The following is a 26,443-nucleotide window of genomic DNA, read 5'->3' as shown; positions in this document are numbered from 1 at the left end:
GCCCGGGGCGTTATAACGTGACGATCAAACCCACTATTCGTTGGTAAAAGAGTATGCCAAAAGTTGGTGGTGGGTGTTGATAACTAGCTCCCTTCACTCTAGTCTTACACAGCTAAATTAGAAACGGCTAACGCAGAGAGCCCTCGTGTAGCCTTTCGCGAAATTCAAAACCAAACCAACAGAACTTTTTGTTTTATTAATCTTCCATAGTTCTTGTTGGTCCCATAATTTCTATATAAAGCTTTAAAGTACACTCGACCATTTGGCCGTTATATTCCGTATGCTGTGTTAGTAAAGTAGTATTTTTAAAACGATAATTATGAGTCATTAAATGTCTGTTTTTTGTATAATCTATGTCTTGTCTCTTTCTTCGTTACTCAATTATTACAATTCGTTGAGAAATATATACCCAAGTCCAATTATTGAGAACTTTCAGTTTTTGGTGGGCCTAACTTCTCTGCTTTGTTGGCCATCCGCAACATAACAGTTTTACTAAAGTAGGTAATCTCCTGTTCTTTGTCATCTTGTACTTACAATCACATAGAGATACAAATTTTTTTTCAAGAGCCACTAAATCTTTAGAAATAGTACAGAGTAATCGTAATTCTAGGTTAAAAACGAGAACTTATCTAGGGATATAATGTTTATATAAATAATTCAATGTACAGCAGAACATTTTTTCCTTAACATTTTCCAAGAGAATAAACTCTGTCAAAAATATACAAAAAATATAAAACAGTGATCAAATGAACATAAATTAACAAACAGCTTGACTTCATAATACCAGGGTCTGGCATGGCCATGTTGTTAGAGCGGTCAACTCGCAATTTAAGAGTGGTGGATTCGAATCCACGCCACACCAAATATGGTGGCCTTTTTATCCGTGAGGACGTTATAATGTGACGTTCAATCTTACTATTCGTTATTAAAATAGTAGTCTAAGAGTTGGCGGTGGGTGGTGACGATTAGCTGCCTTCTCTCTAGTCTTACTCTGCTGAATTAGAGACGGGTAACTTAGATAGCCCTCATGTAGCTTTACGCGAAATTCAAAAACAAACAAATAATAATGGATGTATTCATACTGGTAGTCAATATTATATGCAACATGTCAAACTGTGATAAGAATTAGTGTGAATTAACACCTGCGGAGAAAAATTAATAATAAAACAATCGTCATTGAATATCTAATATCAATTTTACGTTTCAGTTTGTTTGATCTTGCTAAGTCACTAGGTTCACTACTATTCATTTGTGAGATGGACTTTCAACATTTCTCTGGCTACCATATCATAATTTCGGTGTACTTTTGTCTTTATACAAATGTTTGATATAGAATTAAATTTCAATGAAAATATAGGGAAATTTATTTTAACAGTCTTATGAAAGTTGATAATTTGTATTTTACTTGACTTTATCCTCAATCTCAGAATGTTAAATGTTTCAGAACAGTCTTTAACATCACCATCAATTTTTCTTTTTTTATTTCTTGTATTTCACAGTAGGGCTTCCTGGATTACATTATAAACCTTTCTTATGGACCCTTCATTACTTTAAATTGTTTGTTTTCCTGAGTATGATGTCCACAAAGATGAAACTTCTATTTATGTTTGTAACAGACAAATATCTTTTATTAAAATACTCCTGCTTATGTTTTAAGGCAGTGGTTCTCAAACTATGCTGCGCCAGTTGTTTCCAATTTTTAGGGCAACACAGCGATATCGACATCTGTCGGATACTGCGCGAACTACTAGCTCGAGGTAGTTCATAGTTTTAACATTAGATTGCGCTGCATTTCTTTTGATGGTATTCTCGAATGCTTGAGAAATGTTTTTGTTTACTTGTACTTTTGGCTAAGCCAGTAACTTCTCGAATTTTTTCGGTTCTTAGATTTTGTATATAAATTCCTGTCGACTCTTCGGGTCCGTCAGTAATCGAAATAACTGAAGGGTGTTGTGATCAAGTGTCTGCGAGGTCTAGCGAAGTTCAGTGAATTATTTTGTTTACTTTTAGACCTTATGCATAAATGTGGAAAGATTTTTGAGCATTAATAAGAAGTGTGGGAATGAAGAAAAGGATGGCGAACCACAGACCAGTAGCAAAGTTGTGAAGAAACCGAAATGTCGGAAATATTTGGTTTTACTTCAGTAGATTTAACTCATGAAGAGTGTTCACAGTGCATATTATGTCTAAACGTTTTGGCTCCAGAGTGCATGCTTTCAAGTAAACTAAAACACCATTATGAGACCACTCATCCTAACATGGCTAATAAATCCCGTGATTATTTTACCAGAAAGTTAAAATAATTGAAAGAACAAAAAGATACATTTTTGAAACAAGCATCAATACTGAGCAAAACTTTGCTTGCATCCTACAAGGTGGAACACAGAGTTGCGAATTGTAAAAAGCCTCACATCATCACAGAATAACTGATTTTACCAGCTATTGTGAATATTAAGGTTCGTGAATCTGCGTGAAGACTGCTTTCAAAGGTACCTTTATCCAACAATTCTATCAGTTGTAGAATCCAACACGTGGCCGAAGACCTCAACGATCAGCTAATTGAAAAAATGAAAGGGAAGGAATTCGGGTTACAGTTAGATGAAGCGATGAATAGTAACAAGGATGCTCATTTGATTTGCTACATATTGTTCGTAGAAGGTAACAATATTATGAAATATGTTGTTTGTAAAAATATCGCTGCAGGTACAAAGGCTCAATACTTGTTTGAAATTCTTGATACTTTTATGTGTGAAAACAACTTAGACTGGACTAAGTGCGTTGGCGTCTGTACTGATGATAGTCGCTCTATGCCCGGCTGTTATGGAGGATTGCAGGCACTCATACGAAGAAAGCCCGTGATGCACTAAAGATGTGCTACATAATCCACAGGGAAGCCCTCGTGCCAAAGCACCCGAGTTCTCCACTGAACCTAGTTCTGGAAACTGTGTTGAAAGTGGTGAACTATATAAAAATTCGGCCACAGAAAGCGAGAATTTTTAAAAGCTGTGTGAGGATATGGGATCTGAGCACACATCTTTATTGTACTACTGTAGCTCGCAATGGCGTTCCCGTGGGAATGAACTGTCTCGTGTGTTCAAATTACGACAGGAATTCTACTCTTATCTCGAAGAAGAAAAACGCGAACGTGCTAAAAACTTCTTGGATAATGACTTTTTTGTAAAAATTAGTATGCCTGTGCGATCACTTCGAAAAACTGAATGAGTTGCGTCTCTCTCTGCATGGAAACAACACGCACATTTTAAAACTCGCAGAGAAGGTTTCAACCTTCAGAAAGAATATGGAGAAGAAAAATGAATGAAGATGGTGACAAAGATTGTTTCCCCTGTTGAACCAGTTTGTTATATGCAATTAAGTTGATTTGACTCTCGAACTAAAATCTGTTTTTGAGGAGCACCTAACACAACTCAGTGACTGGTTTGAAAATTACTTTTCAGAAGATGTAGAGAAGTTTGCATGGATTAAAGACCCCTTCAAGGTTAAGGTCCCATTTGAAGTTATCTCTACAAAAGATGAAAATCTTATTGAACTATCTTGTGACAAGACTTTAAAAACAAACTAAGTTTTGGATATCAGTAAAAGATGAATATCCGCTACTAAGTGCTAAAGCTCAGCTAATTCTAAGCTGTTATTTTGTCACTTTTGCTTTTTAATTTGTACTGCAAAAAATATCCGAGTCTAATTTTACTTTTTCGTGGAAAAGTAACTCTTCTTTTATCATTTATATACTTATTGATGTTTAATCGCTTCATTACGCCGTCTAATCTACGACACACGTGTTATTATAAATATTTCCCTATATCTACAGATTAATTTGTCTTTCCAAGGCATAGAATGCATCCAAGGGAAATCTCAAAGGTTTAACTGTTATATTATACATATGTACATAATATGGTAACGTCATGTGACTACTGTATATTGTCAACAGGACCTTTGTTGTTATTTTCTTAATTTCGCGCATAGCTACACGAGGGTTATCTGCGCTAGCCGCCTTATTTTGCAGTATAAGACTAGAGGAAAGGCAGCTAGTTATCAACACTAACTGCTAACTCTTAGGCTACTCTTTTACCAAAGAATAATGGGATTGACCGTAACATAATAACGCTACCACGGCTGAAAGAGCGAGCATGATTGGTGAGATGGAAATCGAACCCGCGACCTGCAGATTACAAGTCGAGTGCCCTAACCACCTGGCCATGCCGGGCCACGTCAGCAAGATAAAGTGCTGGCATTCACTGTTTCATTTCTGTTGCCATGTTGTCGCTGTTTTGTTATCTATGAAAAACGTTAGCGAAAATCGCAAAAATATTAACTACTTCTTCACTTGTTTGTTTTGAATTTCGCGCAAAGCTACACGAGGATTATTTGCACTAGCCATCCCTTATTTAGCAGTGTAAGACAAAAGGGAAGGCAGCTAGTCATCACAACCCACCGCCAACTCTAGGGCTACTCTTTTACCAACGAATAGTAGGATTGACTGTCACATTATAACGCTTCCAAGGCTGAAAGAGCAAGCATGTCTGGTGTGGTGATGATTAGAACCCGAGACCCTCAGATTACAAGTCGGGCGCCCTTACAACCTGGGTATAATGGGCTTCCTTTACTTATATGTGTGGATTTACTTTATATCAATAAAAAACATCAAAACAGTAAATATTGGAAAACGAAGCTCCAAGATTTATCCCAGATAAGTTTCTCTTTCTGGAAACCTTTAAAGAGCTCACTGCATATATACATTACAATACGTAACTGGAAATAATCAAAGACGTAAGCGATCGAGCGATTTTTGATTACCACTAAAAGAAGAATGAATATGACATCACAAAACCTGGGATTCTATTGTGAAACTATAGACATCCAACATTCATGGCTATTCAGGAAAACGCGTAATAAAACTATTCAAACAAGAAAAACAAATTCGCACAGGAATTAATTCGAATATATTAATTGTAGATCGGAACCTTTATTCACTACCAGTATTGATGTTGATCCTGAATTATTAGCCAGACACATTGTAGTAGGCAACGGTTCACTGAAAATTAAGTTTTATCAGAATTATATTTATTTTGTAGAATTTCGCGCAAAGCTATACAAATATTTTCTGCAACAGTTTGGTTTGTTTTGTTTTGAATTAAGCACAAAGCTACACAATAAGCTATCTGTGCTTTGCCCACCACAAGTATCGAAAGCCAGATTTTAGCGGGTTGAGTCCGCAGACATACCACTGTGCCACTGGGGGGCATTTTGCAACAGTAGTCCTCCGAACTCGAAAGTAATAGACTCTAGGGATGGTAGCTAGTTAACATTGCTACCGTTAAATCTCAAGCTAATCTTATCAGACCGAACTGTGGGATTTTATTTTTTCTCTTATGATACACCTGCAAATACAAAGTAGGGAGCGTAATTTTTTGCCCTAACCGGACGCTACCAAGAACTTCAGCGTCACAGTTCTGCATGGTAACCATCTGGCCGCGCTCGGCACGTCCGGTATTATGACAAACATTACACAGTATTTCAAGTAACAAGAATATTGTCTTAGTGAATATTTTTTTGAATTTTATTCTCAGTATCTGTTGTCTTAAAACATTTATGAGCTACATGAATTACTTAATATCATACAATAAGAGCTTTGATATCCGACATGTTCTTATCCAGAAAGATTTTATAACCGGAAATATCAGTATCTCCAAATACATTTAGCTTAGAGGCGTTGTTTAAGTCCGTTCTAGTCGGCAAGTTTCAGTTTTTAGCGCTTGTACTGTGATTCACATTTAGAATACTTATAAAAGTTTGTATATTATGTAAGGTTTTTGTACAATATCTATTATTTTTTGAAACTGTTATTGTTAAAACGCTAATAAGGTGTCAAAAATTTTCCTGTAAAACATCATAAAAGAAATGTTTTCGTTATCGTAGTTTTCCTTTGTACGGGTAATTTTTCCACTGCTCAAATATGGCGGATACCGGATAACAGTGCGTTTGTTGTATACAAGATGTTTCGTCTAAATCTGCATCATTTACAGATTTTATATCTTGCATTAAATATAGTTTCTGCTTTTCTTCACTACTTATATTTCAAAAAGATAATAATACAACTTGTAATATATTTTTTTTCTATTTTACAACAAAAATATGTTTACTTTCGTTATATTCTTTGTTTTCTTGAGCTGTAGTTTCCAAACTCTTGTTGTCCGAGGCTTTCGTTGATGTGAATAAAAAGTGTTCGAAGCTTCCCAGCCTACAATTTCAGCATGATGATTGAAAAACAGCATCCTTTCGATATGCTGTATTATTTCATTAATTCAACATAATTTTTATCAGCCTATTGTTTATTTAGAAATAAAATTAATTCAGCATATTTATTTTAGGTCTATTGTTTGGCGCTCTTTCCCAGGAAAAGGTTCACGACCTCCAGCGAGGCCGCAGCTCCCACTTTCCCAAAAGCTGCTTTAGAGGAAGGTGTTGGCCTTTGATGATGTGATATGACTCATTCACGTTATTTCTAGAACCTTCTATAACAAAAATTTATAAACAGGTCAGTGAAACGTCGAAGTTACTAGAGTTAGTTTAGATAAGAGAGTAGTTTCAGAAATAAGATATTTTATTTAAATAATAGAGAGTTATTTAATAAATAAAAATTATCAGTGTTTGCTGTCGCGCTATATTGTGCACGAAAGTTAAGTTGTGTTTATGTAATGTAGCACAGTTACCGTAGATGTAAACTTTGAATTTGTTTTGAATTTCGCGCAAAGCTACACGAGGGCTATCTACGCTAGCCGTCTATAATTTTGCAGTGTAAAACTAGTGGGAAGGTAGCTAGTCATCACCACCCACCGCCAACTCTTGGACTACTCTTTTACCAACGAATAGTGGGATTGACCGTCACATTATAACGCCCTCACTGTTGAGAAGGCGAGCATGTTTGGGGGAAGGGGATTTGAACCCATGACCCTCAGATTACGAGTCGAGCGCCTTAACAACCCGGTCATGCCGAGCCAATGTAAACTTACGCTTTCAAAAGTTACAACAGTGTTCAAGCTGATAATAACATTAAGGGAAGAAATAAACTCATTTTTTCTCTTACCAGACTGAACGTTGAATTATTTTCACTTGATACTTTAAAAGAACCCATAAATAACAACACTCATAACATTTTATTATTTATATACATTTTTCCATTCTCTGGTAAACTTAACGTCTGCAGAATTATGTATCTAAATAATTGTCATCTCTCATGAACTTTGGTCGGTTAATTCATCTCATCTTGTCCTCAAGCCTTCTATACACACTGATCTCAACTAGCGCTTAAGAACAAACAAACAAACATCGGAGTTCTTTTCTTCACGATGGACAGAACTCAAATAACCTATTGGCAGTTTTTTACTACAACCCAAACACCTAGTTGCACTTGAAAACAAATGCATAATGATTATTTCTGTTCTGACAGTACACAAATCTCAGTTACTTTAATACACTTTAATAAATATTAGAGAAAATTTTGTTTCTTTAAAGCATGAATAATGAAAAGACTTATAAATATTTTGTAGTAGCCAATAGCAACTCATGGCCAGGTGGTTAAGACATTTAACTCGTAATCTCAACGTCGCGGATTCAGGTCCCCGACAACCAAATATGCTCGCCCTTTCAGCCGTGGGTCGTTTTATAAGGTACGGTCAATCCCACTATTCGTTGGTAAAAGAGTAGCCAAGAGTTGGTGGGTGGTGATGACTAGCTGTCTGTTCCGCATGTGTTTTTAAAACACCTTTATACAGTATGTCTTCAGTGGTTGATTATCCCACCTTTTATACGTTTATATTCAAACGTATTTTGAGAAAGCCCTGTGCCTTAAAGTGTAGAGTTAACTAACTAAATTTATGGAATTTTCTCACAGATTAATTTTGATTTGAAAAGTTCTGTTATGTGACAAAGAAGACCATTTTATCTACAAAAAGGGTAGCCCAAGAGTTGGCGGTGGGTGGTGATGACTAACTGCCTTCCCTCTAATCTTACACTGCTAAATTAGGGACAGGCTAGCGCAGATAGCCCTCGTGTAGGTTTGCACGAAATTCAAAACAAACCAAACCAAGAGCAACTACGTCATTTTCTTAACTTTTGTCAAACATTTTATTGTTAGCAGAGTATCCAATTTTTGCCTCTACCACTAACTAAAGTATTTTTTATTAGTTGTTTTGTTTCAACAACTTGTGTTTTTCTTCTTCAAAGTCTGCTATTTGTTTAACACGTTGTAGATTTGCTTATAACGTCGCTTCAGCTTTAATATTGATTAATTGCGAACGGCTTTGTGTGACGTCTTTCTGAGACTCGAGCACTGCGGCATATACAACGCATGCGTTGAACATGTGCCAAAATGTTTGCGTTGTTAGAATTGTCTAGAAAAACTGGATACTGACAGAATGCAAAATATCAAAAAATATGCTACATTAATTTTACCGTAAAAATACAACGTAGAATAGATGTAGGCTATTTCATTGTGAGAAACACTCCTAAGTTTACTGAAAGCAATATGTATTTTTCATAAAAGAAACATGCAAATTTCATATACTTATTACGATCAGGATGGGATAATTTTTGAGCTAAAACTACTTTAAAGTGTACTTAAGATCCATTTTCTGAAACAGAATGAGATGAAAACACCTGCTAAATAACTGAATAGATTATGTAGTTTGAACATAATTGTTTTAAATAACTTCATTTGTAGAGTGTTATGTAAATATGAACTTAGTATTTTCAGAAGAACCGACTTCTCGACAGTTATCAGCTATGCATGTAAACCAGCAAATAATAGCAAGTGCGTCAAAACATAAGTTTTCCGTAGCAGAAAACTTGACTGAGAGTTAAGTTACTGGATTCAGTGATGTCGAGAAAACCCACTTGTAGAGAAATACATATACAAAAACGGCTCGTTTGAGTTGAGAAAATATTTTACGTAGAAGAGCGAACAACGTTTCGACCTTCTTCGGTCTATGTAAAATATTTTCTCAACCCAAACGAGCCGTTTTTGAATATATATATAAGTTACTGGATTGGTATGGCCGGGTGGTTAAGGCATTCGACTTGTAATCTGTGGGTAGCGGGTTCGAATCACCTTCACAACATGCTCGCCCTTCAGCCGTGAGAGCGTTACAATATTACGATCAATTCCACTATTCGTTGGTAAAAGAGTAGCCCAAGAGTTGGCGGTGGGTGATGATGACTAGCTACCTTCCCTCTACTCTTACACTGCAAAATTAAAGACGACGGGCGCAGATAGCCCTCGTGTAGTTTTGTACGAAATTGAACACTTTTTTTTATTAAAAAGATCGAGTCCTGTAAGTTATTAAAATAAATCTTACACGAGTTTAATTAACCAATGGCGTGTCGCTTGAAATGCGAACCGTGGTGTCAAAAGCGTCGTTAGGTGCTTAAGATTCAGGACTCGAGCACATTGACGTAGGAATTTCCAGCGTTTCAGCCTGACATCGATCATGGTTTTATATTCTTAGTTTTCCTGACATTGTATTACTAAGTGGTAGGGAAGTCAATGTGAGTCATATGTATATGTGTGTGTGTGTGCTAGAGTTTCGTGATGCTACTGGGCGCTAACACATGAAGCCCGTGCCCCCAATTCTCTATGACGCAACTTCGAATCACGCATTTCAAGTGACACGCCATTGGTTAATTAAACCCGTATAAGATACATTTTAATAACTTTCGAGACTCGATCTTTTCAATAAAAAAAATGTTGAGTCTAGAGAAATACTTAAAATATTCCGCATTTTACGCCTCTCATGCCAATGTTTCGAAAAGTGGTCTTGCCTCATGTGCATCTGAAAATACATGTTCTGAAGAAACATGGACTTAGATTAAAATGTTACTTTATATATATATATGTAAAAACGGCTGGTTTGGGTTGAGAAAATTTTTTTATGTAGAGGAGGGAACAACGTTTCGACCTTCTTCTGTCATCGTCATATAGAATTTTCTACTAGTTTGAATTCAGTCCTATCATCTTAAAATGTAACAACCGGGTTTCAATTTGTCAAGGTGGGCGGAGCGCAGGTAACCCACCGTTAAAATACAACAACAGTTCCATCAAGCAGAATGCAAACTGTCTTGTTCATGAACGATGGTAAAGAAAAACTTGTTTCGCGCGTGCTCCATGCATACCCACTATTATTTTTTTATATCTTTAATTATAAATTTTCACTGTATAAGAAAACGATATTTTTTATTTACTTTCATAAATAGACAAAGTCCCTTAACAAATGAAAACTGCTACAGATATCACGAGTATTCCTGAAAAAGGTATAAAAGTTGGTTTCCCCACTGAGCCACTTACAATACTAAAATCTGTGGCTCAATTCCCGCAGTGGTCAGAGTGCAAATAGTCTATTTTACATTCCTACTCGTTATCTGAAATTACTTTTGTGATCAGCAAATATTAATTTAATAACCATATATTGTGCCACACTTAGAATTTGTATTTATCTTTTATGGTTCGTTAAATGAGGATCTATAAAAAACAACAACATCGTGTGATGTTTAAATTTTCAAATTCAATATTTTCTTTTGAAAATGGCTTTTCCATTCTTTTAAGTATTTGAGTGAATCAATACGACAGTTGTTTCGATTGGTCATACTCCTTCTTAAATCATTTCCACCTAATTACGTGAGATATCACAATCAAACTGTTTATACGTATAACAATTATCAGCCGTAATTATACAGTTCATTATTGTCTATTTATAAGCATTAAGCAATTATCAAACATGTAATCGAATGGATTTATTTTGTGGTATCGATATTATGCAATCAGTTTACCTTTCTTATGTGTGAGAAATACGGTGACGATTTTAAAGCTGTATTAATATAGGACTCCACAAATCTAGCAAAACGAAGTCGATGAAAAGAGTTCGCGTTTTGTTTTACTTTTTATTGTTTGATACGATGCTTTTATAAGTACTTTGAGATTCACTATTATAGGAAGGAATATAATAATGAATCCACTATTCTTATGAATATAACATTTAAAGTACAAAATAAATTACATACTGTACTACTAAATAGGAGTTCCTACGATTGCGCCACCTTCTTTGTATTATTTTAACCACAATCTTTGGAGATCGTGAGGAATGATGTATTGTGAAGAGAAAGTGATTTATGTTAACTATTTTCCCTATAGATAAACGTAGAACTTCCTTTAGTTCAAGATTAGAAACCTTCTCCGTGTTTTAAGATAATGACCATTTTGTTTCGGCTTTTCAAGATTTTGTACTTGGCAGAATGTATTCCACACTAGTTTTAAAAACATGTCAATTAATTCATCACAGAAGCTGTATTTCCATAAAACATCACTTTTATTGCTTTTTAACTTTTAAGGATACAGAGTATCATACTTGTAAGCAGCAATAACAGTGGCAATGCTAGAAGGAAAACACTTAAGTTGTCAAGCTTTACTGGGAGGGTATATTTAGTTTCGTAGAATCAACATACAGTGATGTAAAGAAGGGTAAGGTCGGTCGCTGCTTCAAAGTAACATGTTTTCAGTCTAGCCTCTTCACTTATCTATATATGTTGTTTCCTCTAGTATATAGAAATACAAATTGAGCAAATGAAAGAAACCATAGAGGAGATTGTGTTTTATAAGGTTTCAGTGACCAGTTAAAGAACATTGTTTGTTTGTTTTTAATTTCGCACAAAGCTACACGACGACTATTTGCGCTAGTCGTCCCTAACTTAGCAGTGTAAGACTAAAAGGAAGGCAGCTAGTCATTAATACCCACCACCAACTAGTAGGCTACTCTTTTACCAACGAATAGTGGAATTGATCGTAACATTATAATGCTCCAACAGCTGAAAGGGCGAGCATGTTTGGGGGGACGGGGATTTGAATCCACGACCCTCATATTACGAGTCGTGCGCCCTGACCATGCTGGTCCACTAACGAATATTAAATGAAACTCATGAAACCGCTTTTCTTATTTTCAACGAATATCAAAAGAGATTTCGTGACTTTGGAAAAGTTTTCTTTAACTCTTAGATGTCAAACTTCTATAAAAGTAAACCTTGAGAAATTTTTCAATCTTGAATCTAAAGTTACAAAGAGTAAACTGGTAAAACTGGTATAAATCTTATTAATACTTACACAGTGCACCAGTCGGATCCATATATTTTCAATAAGTATCCTTTTAATTCTATAATAGGTTAACATTGTCCTACCCCGATAGTTCAGCGGAACGTCAGTGAGCTTATGACGTTAAAATCGAGTTCCAATGGGCAGAGTACAAATGCCTCATTGTGTTGTTGTCAATTTTCAAACGGTTCTATTTGAAAAAAAAAACAAAAAGGAAAGAGGAATATTTAACAAATATACAATTGTTGACAAAACCTCTATTAAATAATGGTTAAAACAAGCAGGATTTTTTTTTCTTTTTGTACTAGTTTTCATAAGAATTTGGATGTGATACGGCTATAAGTTTAATTTAGTAATAGTAAACCGAATATAAACAAATACATTACTGTTTTCATAGTCTAAATATTTATTGATTTAACTTCCCCATAACTAATATAAAATATACATCTAGTTAGGTATATTCAAGTATGTTTTCTAGTTTTCATTATATGTTCTGCATGTACGTTTTCATTATTGACTGGATTTCAAAAAATCTTAAATGTATGTAAATCGTTCTCTACTTAGGTAAATATTATAAACTTGTATCATTTTGCCATAGGCTCGGCAGAGCCAGGTGGTTAAGGCATGTGAGGGTCGCGAGTTTGAATCCCCGTCATACCAAACATGCTCGCCTTTTCAGCCTGGGGACGTTATAAAGTTATGATCAATCCCACTTTTCGTTGATAAAAGAGTAACCCAAGAGTTGGTGATGGGTGGTGGTGACTAGTTGCCTTTCGTCTAGTCTTACATAGCAAAAGTAAGGACGGCTAGCACAGATAGTCCTCGTGCAGCTTTGTTTGAAATTCAAAACAAACATTTTGCTCTATGTATGTGTCCGCTTATGAAAAGGGGCGGGTCAGTTTGAAGAGATGATACAGATATTTGTACACATCGGTGTGAGTTGTAAGTTTTCTTTAATGTAAATGTTTTATGGAATTGTCACCGAAGGGTATTGAATACCGCACTTAGATCATTTGTCTGATTTGAAAGTGCTGTATGAATACTTGTCGCACATGTCCACTGCGGATATGCTAAGAAAGCCTCTCCACATCCTAGAAACCAGGTAAAGTTCAGAAAAAAGTGAGAAATTGACGAGTTTGGTTACGAACAGTTATTCATTTTCATTAAAGATATTGCCTTAATTTGTTTGTTTTTTTTTGTCCGTGGTTGACATTACTTTCTGCAGTAGATATCTGGACAATATGTTCTTGGAAATTCATTTAACTACACGGTGGCTGTCAATATACTTGCTACCAACATAATTTTAAAAGGTAACTATTTAAAGATCACAGATTGTTCTCTATTCAAAGTTTAGACGTCATCAAGCGTCAAACCTCCACCCTTTGCAACTATGTATGTGACGTCAATGTTCTATATATATATACATCTGAAGCTCTATCATACTCACCTTGAGAGGAACTTTAATTATTGTGTTTGAATTAGGTCATCACGATATAAATGTTTTTTTTTTTTTTTGCTTTTTATTTTCACAGCCGCTGTTGTTTCTTTTTAAATTATTGTCGATGATTGAGTTCTGTCACCTTACTAGACAATTGTAGCTTTAGATACGGACTCATCTCTCGAGTTCATAGTTATGTGATCCCGAAATAACTTGTTAGAGTTCATATCACATTTCTTCAAGAAACAGTGTAATTGGAGGTATAGATTCCTGCTTTTACCACAGTATAATTAATATTTTCTTTGTTACACGTTTGTAAGTTTAGCTTCTGTCTACGTGTTACACCATTTTAGTGCTGCATTATACACTTTTCTTTGTCATGTCTTCTTGTAACTCAGGAGATTCTGTTGGAGTATCAGCTACATTAAATTTTTGTTGATGTGTTATAAACATTAGTTTTTGCAGGTGTTCTTAGATGATAGAACCATTCATTAATAGATATAATAAGCATATGCTTGAACATACAGTGAAAATATCATAATATTCCAAATTCATAACGACTTAATATCCATTGTTATTTACTAACTTAAGTAAGACAAGCGAAAAATCAAGTTTGTATCGATACAATAATTAAAATGTAAAATTAAAGAGCTTCACTCGTTTACATTTTGAAGTTATTTTTGTTACTATATACATGTAAGTAAGGTTACTGCTGCGATTCTGACATGTCGTTCATTGTTTTAATCAGCAAGTTAAATATAGCATTCACAAAAGTTTCATTATGTATTTTAGGTAGTGATATAAGAACCTCAGTATGCAAACAACTTAATTGTTTAATATTGTAATCTCATGCTATTACAGAGCTAGAAAATAAGGTAAGAAACATTATCCTAAAGTTATTTTTATACTGTTATGAAAATTACGATTTCTCAAACTACAGAAATAACGTTTTGTTTTTATATAGTAATTTTTGTATAATAAAAATGACACAAAATGGGATATTATAAATTGAAATACGTATTTCGCTTTCTAAGTATAGAGTATGCTATGGAATTAAGATGGTTTTGTACCATAATGGTCGAATATTGGAGGAGGTGGGCTATGGGTAATTTCCCACCCACTTTTGAAAAGGGACCCTTGCCAGCATTTTTAACAGCAAGAGGTAGTAGTAAACAATTTGAATAAACAACTTATGATACGAGAAAATGAGAAATGTTACACATATGAAATAATTAAACTAAAATAGGTGTAAATCAAGTGAAGACGGAAGGAGAATTTTTATTTATAATGTTTCTATAATATTAGAAGTTCAGTATCATGTTTGACTTCTTAGAGAATTTTAAATTTAGAGAGATAACTTGAATGTCATATTTCTCTACTATGTTGATAGATAACGGATTTGAGAGGGTTTGTAATCTTTCTCACAGTTTTTGTAAATATGGTCACGGTTCTCATAGTTCTAGTTTAAAGTGACATTTGGTTTGACCAATATAGGAGGCCTTACAGTCTCTGCATGCGTATAAGTAGACGAGATGTGAACAATGGGTAGTCGACAAACGATCTTTGTAGCCGAAAATTTATTTTAATAAATTTATTTAGAATTAAGCACAAAACTATACAATGAGCTATCTGTGTTCTGCCCACCACGGCTATCGAAACCCGGTTTCTAGTGGTGCGAGTCCTAAGACATACTGCTGTGCTACTGGAAGGTATTAGTAAAGAAGGAGGATTTTTTAGACGAAACTGTTAGAATTGTATGCTTGAAAATTGTGATAACTCTTCGCACTTTCTTTTTGGTATCGTATATTGACAAATTATTTTCATGAAGGCAAAAATTATTTTCACAGTCTGAATAAAGATTCCAACAGGAGGCTAAAAATCAACAATTAGGGCTAAAGTTCGATTTTTGAAAACACATCTTAATAAAACTTATATGAAAGAAAATATCAAACAACAACGTCTTGGGACAATATGGAATATTTTGATCTATAACGGTTGTTCTACACTTTGGACTAAATTAATTAAAAAAAAAAACAACAACTTAAATTCTTATTAAGTTTTTTTTTCTTAAATTCATTGAAATTTACTGCCTCCACAACATCTGAAAGCAACCCACTCTAAAGGCCAACCACCCTCTTAGAAAAATAAAATTGTCTTAACTGAAGCTGATTTCTACCCTGCCAAAATTTATACTTGTGTCTCATAGTCCTACTATTCCCACTGTTAAATATGAAAAAAAAATGATGCATCAACACTATCAATTCCCTTTACGATCTTAAACACCTGAACAGATCCAACCCGTAACTTTTCTTTTTTTCAAGAGAAAACAGTCTGAGAAATTTCAGCATCTCTTCATATGACAACTCTTCCATACCAAGCACCATTCTAGTAACACTTCTCCAAACCCTCTCGAACAATTCGATGTCTTTTCTTAGGTAAGGAATCCAAGATCGAACACAATATTTTAAATGTGGTCTAACCAGTAACCTGTAAAATGAAATTATAATATCTTCAGGCCTGTATTCATTACTGCTGTAGATATAATCTGAACTTCTATTTGCCCTACCACTATCAACAGTACACTACTTAGATGGCTTAAGAGACTGACCGACTATCACACGAAGATATTTTTCTTTCTTTTATGACACTATTAATATTGTTTCTTCCCATCTAAATTATAATAATTCAAATTATGATAACCCATATGCATTATCTCGCATTTATTGTAATAAAAACTCATCCGCCATTTATTTTTTTAAATAAATAAATGATCAAAATCCCTTTGTAAAGGAGCAGCATCCTCTTCACAGATAACATCATCTGCAAATTTAAATACTTTACGTTGGATAAACGTTATTTTTAACGTAGGCCAATGACACTGTACAAGTGTTCAAAGTTTTATAATGTTAAAAGAGGTAATAAAGCAATTTATTATAATTACGTGGATTGGGCGTCAGCAGCTAATTAAAAAAACAAAAACTTGCCTGCAAGAGAATCACACTGATATAATTTGGTAAATTCAATAAGACCTAATTATTTAACGTAATGATAGAGAATGAATTTGATTAAGGTAATAAGAGGCCTTATTCGGTTATATTAACATGATTTACACACTTCAATATGCAATTGCTTAAATAACTTTATATGAAGAATTATATAGCTCTCTATATCCATCAAAATTAAACAAACTGATGTGGTTCACATCCACTAAAAACATAAAAAGTCAACGTGAAGCACGCCAGTAACGTTAAAACAAACGATATTTAACCGATTATATTGCACTACGAACGCCACGTGCCACTTTCTTTTTTTTTTTTTATGTATGATGTATTATGTGAATTCTAAATTTAATTTGGAGGCCTTTCATAAATTAACGAAACTTGTAACCAAGCGTCTTACAATTTGTAAGAAAAATACAACTGTCATGATATAAAAGACTGTTTAGTGTAGATACTAATAATTAGTTTACTTTGTGTTTGAATATTGTATAATTGATTAGTTTTTATTATCAGAGAGTTAAAAGCAGACGATTATTGGAAGTTATGTTTGTAACAATTTGATGTGGAAAATTTTGTGAACAGACGATTACGTGATAAACATATAAACCGTGTGAATAGAGCGTGAAAAAGCAGATAGACAAAGGTAATAAAAGGAGAAAGTAATATCGAGGCAAACGAAAAGTTAGGCTTAAAGTTAACTTCAATCGAAGTTATAATCCTAACTTTTAATATGTTAGAGTAAGACTAACAGTAAAAAAGGAGCGTGGTTCTAAAGTAATTGAATCAACCTGAGTGCACGTTAACTAAAGGAACAGAAGGATATTTCGAAGAAAGAAGACCAAACGATTATTGTAAGAGTAGTATACGACTGCGGTAACTCGTCATGAAATTGTAAGTGAATAATTCGAAGAGTACTAGTGCCATAGAAGTAGAGAAAAGTAGTTTGGCATGTCAACTTAATTTCTAAAGTAATTGAATTGGCCTAAGTGGACTTTTGACAACAGGAAAACAACGTTATAATGTTTATGATATCCTTATGATCGCTATATTGTAAAGAATTTGTTGCACATAACGTTAAACTAGTTCGAATGTGTGTGTGTGTATTTAATATACGTTATTTTGAAACCAAGTTTGGAACGTGCCGTTCGTTTATCTTTGAACTTATCGCCAAGTTTCAGACACATTGTGAAAAACTGTATATATATATATACTATAAAGAAGTATGAGTAAAAGCCTTTAATTGACAAACACAACCATTAACGTCTGATAACAACGAACAAAAATATTTTTTAGAAGTCGTTGATATAATTTACACCGTATAACTTATAAGCATGTAATACTGCCATAATTTAAACCTGTAGATATTTTTAATAGAAAAATGCCGAAATACATTCTCTATGTAGTATTGCAACGAAACAGTCGAATTGTGCCGGTACGCAAGTTAAAAGTATTAATATTCATATCTACTAACTCTTGAGGGGCTGAATAAAATTGTTTGGCAAGCGGGATGCGATTTTCTCAACTGCTGCTACCCATCCATGCACTACTTCAAAGATCTATTTTATTTAAAACTTCTTGTCTGGGTATAAGAACACTTAAGTTTTATGTTACATAGCATATTAATTAAGTTTGGTTTGGTTTTGATTTTTTGAATTTCGCGCAAAGCCACACGAGGGCTAATTAAATAAACATCTGAACGCTGGAACAATTAACTACTTATGGGTATAATCTGGTCAGCAAAATATGTAAAAAATAAATAAATAAATTTAGAAATTAGGTGAAGCTAATGAAATTCCTAAGTGAGAATCAGCTTTACAATTTCAAACCCTCTTGTCTAATGGTTCGTCTACTAACTAAATGTTGTTGTTGTGACAAATATTTTTTATTTCAGCTATCTTCTAAGAAGTGAAACGTTAATTATGTAATGAAATTCTAGAATAGTACAAAAATATACATTTTTGCAAAACTTCATGCTATCTTTTTGAACACAACTATTTATTCTAATGTAATCAGTACCATTGAGTGCATTGTACATAAAGTACTTTGTTTCATAAACTCACCTGCTAGCTAATAGTTTGTTTGGGAATTTCGCACAAAGCTACACGAGGGCTATCTGTGCTAGTCGTCCCTAACTTAGCAGTGTAAGACTAGAGGGAAGGCAGCTAGTCATCACCACCCACCGCCAACTCTTGGGCTACTCTTTTACCAACGAATAGTGGGATTGACCGTAACATTATACACCCCCACGGCTTGGAGGGCGAGCATGTTTAGCGCGACGCGGGCGCGAACCCGCGACCCTCGGATTACGAGTCGCACGCCTTACGCGCTAGGTCATGCCAGGCCACTAGCTAATAGAAAACGTAAGTTAAATTTTACGTGAAAACGCGAAACGCCATACAAAAAGCATACTAAAAACAGATAAAGGAAACGCTAAAGTCATAATGAACACGAAGGAATACATCTAAAAAATGAAGAATATCCTATCAGACACTAACAAATTTAAACCAATACACACAAATCTAACAAAGACACACGAAACGCAACTAAACAAAATACTACTAAAAATGAAAAAGCCAACACAATTTCACAAACACTTTATTCCTACCTACGCAAAACCGACTCACGCACACCACAAATATACGGCATCCCCAAACCTCATAAACCAGATTGTCCATTACGACCAATAATGTCCACATATGAATCGTTTAATTACAATCTTGGTAAATACACAGCATGGGCATTCTCCAAATATGTAACATATTCCAGCTCATTCATCAAAGGCTCTTTTAATTTCAAGTCTAATCTTAATCAACTTAATCATAAAGCCTTAATGGCCAGTTTCGATGTTATATCCCTCTTTACAGAAGTTCCAACCGCTGAAGCCTGCAAGATAGCCTTAGAACTCTATATCCGAGACCCTAACCCATCTATAGACATTCCCAGTAACCAATTAGCAGCCCTCATAGAATTCACCACGATGAAGACAAACTTCATGTTCAACAACCACAACTATATACAAACAAATGGCCTAAGCATGGGCAACCCAGTATCACCAGTTCTAGCCAATATTTTTATGACACAAGTTGAAACACAAGCAATTAACACAGCATTACATCCACCACTATACTGGTACAAATATGTAGACGGCACGATTGCGGGATTCACATCTATAGAACACACACTTAAATTTTTCAATCACATTAACGCTATACATCCCAATATCAACTTCAGATGTGAACAAGAAGGAAGCAATCAAATATCATTTCTTAACCTCAAAATTACAAGAACCGATACACAATTTAAAACAGAAATCCACCGAAAAATCACCCATATTGGACTATACATTCCTTGGGACTCAGCACATGAAACAAAACAAAAACTCAACATACTAAGAAACCAAATAAACACAGCCATAAAACTATGCTCACCAGATAAAATTAACGATGAATTAGACAAAATAAAACAATACTTCATCAACATCAATAAGTTTCCTTCACAAACCGTAGAAAACATAATACGCACACACCTAGACAGAAAGCAAAATCAACCAACAAAAGTAAATATATCTCACGAATCAAAAAATCACAAAACCATATACTGCTGCATACCATATATTCTCGACATTAGCAGAAAAATAACCAACATTTGGCAAAAACTAGTAACAAAATATGACATTCTAGTTAATACCAAATTTATTCAAAAACCAGGCACAAAACTGAGGTTATACTATGCAAAAACTACACTGACAAACATTACACGAGCATTATTTATAAAATACAATGTGATAACTGCCACGACTTCTTTATTGGAGAAACAAGTAGGAAAATGTAAACCAGATTTAAAGAACATAAAAACTCTTTTGTTTGTTTGTTTGGAAATTTCGCACAAAGCTACTCGAGGGCTATCTGTGCTAGCCGTCCCTAATTTAGCAGTGTAAGACTAGAGGGAAGGCAACTAGTCATCACCACCCACCGCCAACTCTGGGGCTACTCTTTTACCAACGAAAAGTGGGATTAACCGTCACATTATACGCCCCCACGGCTGGGAGGACGAGCATGTTTAGCGCGACGCGGGCGCGAACCCGCGACCCTCGGATTACGAGTCGCACGCCTTACGCGCTAGGCCATGCCGGGCCCATAAAAAGTCACCTTCAAACGTTTTCGAACACTGCAAGTCAAATAAACACAACATAACTATAGAAAACTCTCAAATACTAAACAAATAAAGAAACAAACATAAACAAACGCAAAATTAAAGAAGCCTTACTTATACAACAACTTAAGCCCAAAATAAACCAATACAAAGGAACACCTTAATACCCATATTAAAAAATAATATAAATAATAAAAATAAATAATACAAAATTATATATTCAAACATCTAAGCTCGCCCTCTACATTCCGACACTCAGTTACTCAGTTACACCTTTCAAACATGTGGTCAGTTTCAGTCAGTTACCTCTTTCTATCTTTGTGAACCTGATGATTGACCGAAGAAAGTTGAAACGTTGTTCACTCCTCTACGTAAAACATTTTCGCAACCCAAACGAGCCGTTTTTACATATATAAATGTCTTTAAACTGCCTCCCAGCGATTCGATTTATAATCTTTAGGCGGTGTTCTAGAAAGTTCAATTGGCCCAATAATATTCGAAGATACGCTGGTGTTTTCGTAAAACATATGTTGTTTCTTATTCTCGAGAATCTTCTAAGAATTTGGAGAACAGGCAGGATTTGCACAATACACATTTAGCAACATAAGTTACACACATTTCTAAATATATATAAAACTGAAAAAAACGTAGATATTGAAATATTTAATCTGTTAGAGTATAAAAAGTTTATAATACTAAAAGCTCAAGTAAAACTTGCGTTATTTACAGTTCATATTTATAGAAATATATGCTCTATGCAATTACAGTATTAATACTGAAAGTAATTTTTTCTTAACTAGAGATAATTTTTCCGTAAAATTCAACACTTTCTTGTTCTCATTTCACTAACCAAATGAGTTTGAAATACATTAAAAAATGTATACAGTTAGATAACTAGGACACATTCAGCGACTCCTCATATTTTAGTGGACTTTCATTGTTTCATTTCATTAGTTACAAGTCCATTCCTACAACAATAAAATAGTTAGGTATTTATTCTATCTACTATTCACAGTGTTTTGCTGAGGCTTTTTAAAAATTTTTTACGTCATATCTTTTATCAGTTGCTCAGGATAATCAAAAGAGAAAACCCAACATGGCCAGGTGGTTAGGGCGCTCGACTCGTTATCTCAGGTTTGAGTTCCTTTTACACTAAACGTTCTTACCTTTTCAGTCGTGGGTGCGTTGTTATGTCACGATCAATTCCACTATTCGTTGGCATAAGGAGTAGCCTAAGAGTTGCCGGTGGGTGGTGATGACTAACCGCCATTCCTCTAATTTTACATTACTAAATTAGGGACGACTAGCACAGATAGTCCTCGTGTAGCTTTGCGCAAAATTAAAAAATAAACAAACAAATCAAGAGATTTGTAAGGACTAGCGAGAAAAAGTCAAGTCACTTCTAATTATAAATATGCCTCCTAAAGTACTTATCGAATAGCTTACCGGTAAATGATTTTGAAGAAAATAATGTTTGATCTTACTAATATATTTTACCAAGTATATATTGTTAACCTTTCCTTTATCATAAGTTAAATTACACATCAATTACAGTTCTTTTAGTAGCCAAAGGTTCTGATAGTAAACTACTTTTGTAATGCTGTATTGTAAAATCGCACTTAGGCGCTGCATGTGTATCGCATGATCAGTGACGTAAAACTAACTGTTTTTCGCAAGCGCGAGATGTCTGTAACGGTTTTCTAAGAGATTCTGTAGAACACGTCCGAAGTTTTCGTTTTCGTTAAGAGAAAGCGAAATAAGTATTTGTTATTTTTTGTATTTTAAAGTTTGGTTTAGTTTAGTTTGAGTGGCCATTTCAGACAGATTTTCTGTATCGAATTCAAATAATATTTGAACCTAGGTATTGAACGTAGGATTGTGTTTGTTTGTTTTTTGAATTTCGCACAAAGTTATTCGAGGGCTATCTGTACTGGGCCCGGCATGGCCTAGCGCGTAAGGCGTGCGACTCGTAATCCGAGGGTCGTGGGTTCGCGCCCGCGTCGCGCTAAACATGCTCGCCCTCCCAGCCGTGGGGGCGTTATAATGTGACGGTCAATCCCACTATTCGTTGGTAAAAGAGTAGCCCAAGAGTTGGCGGTGGGTGGTGATGACTAGCTGCCTTCCCTCTAGTCTTACACTGCTAAATTAGGGACGGCTAGCACAGATAGCCCTCGAGTAGCTTTGTGCGAAATTCCAAAAAACAAACAAACAAGCTATCTGTACTAGCCGTCGCTAATTTAGTAGTGTAAGACTAGAGGGAAGGCAGCTAGTCATCACCGCCAACTCTTGGGCTACTCTTTTACCAACGAATAGTGGGATTGACTGTACATTATAACGCCCCCACGGCTGGGAGGGCGGGCATGTTTAGCTCGACGCGGGCGCGAACTCGAGACCCTCGGATTACGAGCCGCACGCCTTACGCGCTAGGCCATGTCAGGCCTCGTAGAATTGTGTTACAAGCTTATTATTAGCAGTTTAGAATTCTAAAAGGCTAGAAATTTAAGATTTAGTGTTAACATTTGTAAGTGCTTTTTGAGAATTGTTGAAAACTACCTTTGAAAATATTGACAAGTTTCGATGCAGTGAACATTGGAACAGTGAACTTTTTGTAACTGTCCAATCAACTTTGAATATACAACATAGAGCTGAATTTTAACATACTGCCTTTGAAGTATGTTGAAATGGACTGACAACGTGGACCTACCAAGAAATAGTGTTTGTTTGTTTGTTTTGAAATTTCGCACAAAGCTACTCGAGGGCTATCTGTGCTAGCCGTCCCTAATTTAGCAGTGTAAGACTAGAGGGAAGGCAGCTAGTCATCACCACCCACCGCCAACTCTTGGACTACTCTTTTACCAACGAAAAGTGGGATTGACCGTCACATTATACGCCCCCACGGCTGGGAGGACGAGCATGTTTAGCGCGACGCGGGCGCGAACCCGCGACCCTCGGATTACGAGTCGCACGCCTTACGCGCTTGGCCATGCCAGGCCCAAGAAATAGTGATATTATTTGTATTGTACACATTTGTAAATTATTGCATACAAGTTAATATTTTATATTAGTGTTATATATATATATACAAAGTTGCAGAGTTATTTTCTTGTTTTTACTTATACACTACGGTAATATGGGATTATTTTTGTAGTCTACAGTTTTGTAAGTTATTTATAACGTTTGTGTGCTTTTTATAAATATTGTGCAAAATTGTCAGGACAAAGTCCAAAATTAGATTTCAGACTACTTTCAAAGAACAATGTAAGGTAAATCACAAGTGAAACATCGTAATTTTAATTAATAAGAGTTTGCGAAGCCATAAAAGGAAGATAAATAATAAGGGGAAATTTGGGGAGGATGTATACGTTGGCTGGGTGGTTGGAATATTGGACGTTTAATCTTCGTTAAAAAATCAGTCGGATAGGCATTATTTAACATGCGTTTATGTAATATGTCAATTTCTTCATGTAAGATAAAATAATTAAAACAATTATTTAAAATTATGTTTAACAATGATATCACAACTTATATTTGAAGAAGTTGGGGATAAAACTGTTGAACTTTGTGTAGAGGCCAATAGAAGTCCTTTTATGATAGACAGAGGTAGAGAAATATTTACCTTAGTTGGTAATACTGACGCCTAGAACTGTAAAGAATAATTTTCTTCGAATTCGAGTCTAAATTTGATATTGGGTTGTTGGGAATTAAGGTAAGAATGAAACTTGGAAACGTGACTGTTGTCGAAACAGCAAGAAAGTATTACCAATATAGCCAGGGGCGTAGATTTTTTACACCCGATGAGGGGGGGATGATTTTTCAACCACTTATGTGGACTGTTCAATTTGCAAATTGGTAATCTCTGATTACGTGAACCTGAAAGCTGTAAACATGCTGTCACAGAGTAATCTTGTTGCCATGATACTTGCATGTATACTTAGGCCTATTGACTGATAATTACGAATTATCGTTTAGATCGAAAAGCTTACAAGCACGCTTATATTAAAGATGTACATTTCGGCTACTGAAAAAGCCTACATCTAGGCCTAATTATGTAATTCGATTGGTAAGAACACGAGAATCGCAAGAAGAAACACAATTTGTAGGCCTGTGATGCAATAAAACAATTCAACAGACTAAACTGTAGGGGAGATTATTGTATGCACCATACCCCCCACCTAAAATGAAGGGGGGATGTGTACCCCCATCCCCCCAGGATCTACGCCTTTGAATATAGCGTTTATAAAGGACAGGTTTTGAATACACGTGGTTACTTTTCCAGCCGCTTGCGATTCTATCTACCTGGCCATATATGATGTCATTAAAGTGGAAATGATTTAACTTAGTGAGGGGACGTTACTATCATGTTAAAATTTACTTTGTCCAATGGCATGGAAGAATTAACCCCATAAACTGGAAAGAATAACAAAATATTCTCTTGTATTAAAACTTTTGCACAACAGTGTATATCTGTAAAACTACAAAATTGCAGAATTGTCATTTTCTTGTTTTTATTGGGCCTTGTCTAGAGTTGGTTGTAAGAAATTGAGAAAATATTTAGAATTTGTATAGTTATGAATACATATATAATTTATGTTTTATATAATTTATATTTTTAGTCTAGATCTGTTTAAACATTTCTTGTGTCAATATTCAAAGTTAGTTTTAAGTTGAAAATAATTTATAGTTTACTATGATGTAAAATTTTGTGAATATGTTTAAACCGTAAGAAGTTCAAAATGGCTAAAAAGTTCACTGTTGAAAGGGTTTTGGAAGCAAAATTTATTAAAGAAAAACTTTCTTAATTTCAAATGTCATTTTAAGAATTATGCAAGAAACTTGACAGTATCTATTAAGATGAAAGAAAAACAAATTTTGGAATTAAGCCTAGTTAATTTTAAAAAATATAGAATAAAAGACTTGATGATTAGGAAGGTGACATTATTTATAATAAGGTAGTAGGTGAGTCATAAACTGAAAATACTAACTCTGAATCTTCAAATTTTGAAAAATATGCAAAATTTAAATCTGACTTTTCAATAGATTATAGAAATAAAAACAACTTTAATTTGATTAACAACTAAGACTTGAGAGAGAGAGAAAAAACAAGAATATAAATTAGACTAAAAAGAGATCCAAGTTTAAGATCAAAAGTCATTTTTGAGCTGGGAATTATGCTGGAAGATGTGAGAAAACAGTCAAAAATATTATTAAATACCTTCCTTTTTTCAATGAGAATGATTTTGGTAGCTTTTTTTTGTTTTTTGAGAAAATATGTATACTTATGGAATTTCCTAGAGATAATTTGTGTATGTTATTGCAATCCAAATTAGCAGGGAAGGCTCTAGAAGTTTTTTTCAGCCTTAAGTCTTCAAGACTGTGCAAATTATGATGTTGTCAAAAAAGAAAATTTTTAGAAACGTACGAATAAATCCCCAAAAAATGCAGGCAAAATTTTAGACAAAGTACAAAATCATTTAATGACTCGTGTTGAATTTGCTTGACACAAAGAAGTAGCATTAAAGAAATAGCTTAGATATAAATGTGTACAAAGACTGAAAAGTTTAGATCACTCATTGTGACTGGATAATTTTTTATACAGGTACCAACACGTGCTAGTTTGTTTTGATTCACAATTCAGTTTGAACGAAAAAATTGAACTTCAAAAATTGTGGAAATTCTGGCTTTACTGCTAATCAAAATAAGACA

General features: G+C 34.7%; 3 long non-coding RNA genes across 5 annotated transcripts in view; 1 reads left to right on the top strand and 2 right to left on the bottom strand.

The window, feature by feature from the left end:
* Nucleotides 1–1,931: 1,931 nt before the first annotated feature.
* The window catches only part of LOC143232693 (uncharacterized), a 53,009-nt gene continuing 28,497 nt past the window's right edge, over nucleotides 1,932–26,443 (top strand). For 2 of the 3 annotated variants that reach the window (XR_013017674.1, XR_013017673.1), the window contains exons 1-2: nucleotides 1,932–5,819; nucleotides 6,387–6,553. This is a non-coding gene — a long non-coding RNA (uncharacterized LOC143232693). The remainder of the gene's footprint in view (nucleotides 5,820–6,386; nucleotides 6,554–26,443) is intronic. The other variant, XR_013017672.1, reaches the window with a different exon arrangement.
* Nucleotides 6,394–22,658, bottom strand: LOC143232692 (uncharacterized). Its single transcript, XR_013017671.1, has 3 exons — nucleotides 21,907–22,658; nucleotides 12,164–12,341; nucleotides 6,394–6,530 (listed from the first exon to the last, which is right to left on the bottom strand). It is a non-coding gene; the product is annotated as an uncharacterized LOC143232692 (long non-coding RNA).
* LOC143232691 (uncharacterized) lies at nucleotides 13,652–21,889 on the bottom strand. The gene is made up of 2 exons (XR_013017670.1): nucleotides 21,047–21,889; nucleotides 13,652–16,076 (listed from the first exon to the last, which is right to left on the bottom strand). It is a non-coding gene; the product is annotated as an uncharacterized LOC143232691 (long non-coding RNA).

Source organism: Tachypleus tridentatus, chromosome 11 (assembly GCF_004210375.1).
Source record: "Tachypleus tridentatus isolate NWPU-2018 chromosome 11, ASM421037v1, whole genome shotgun sequence".
Taxonomy (NCBI): Eukaryota; Metazoa; Arthropoda; class Merostomata; order Xiphosura; family Limulidae; genus Tachypleus; species Tachypleus tridentatus.
This window is presented reverse-complemented; position numbering and strand designations above follow the sequence as displayed.